The sequence below is a fragment of the Gavialis gangeticus genome, unplaced genomic scaffold, assembly GCF_001723915.1.
Source record: "Gavialis gangeticus isolate Ggan-Ray unplaced genomic scaffold, GavGan_comp1, whole genome shotgun sequence".
Taxonomy (NCBI): domain Eukaryota; kingdom Metazoa; phylum Chordata; order Crocodylia; family Gavialidae; genus Gavialis; species Gavialis gangeticus.
Genome location: NW_017728992.1, coordinates 42,536,232 through 42,536,455, shown reverse-complemented (window position 1 = coordinate 42,536,455; position 224 = coordinate 42,536,232).

The window sequence follows — 224 nt, the reverse complement described above, 5'->3', positions numbered from 1 at the left end:
CTGGAGATGCTAAAGTGCTGTATCACTAGAAGGACTACTGTCAAACTATTCCCAGCACAAATGGACACAGGAGGTATCATAAACCTTGAGGATTTTCCCATTTGAATTGCTGATCCAAGAGGTTTAGAACTGCATATTTGCTCTGATAGGGTTTGATTCTGTGTCCATTAAAAGTTATGATAGTGCTCTCTCTTCCATGACACAGGATCTGGCTTATAAATTTT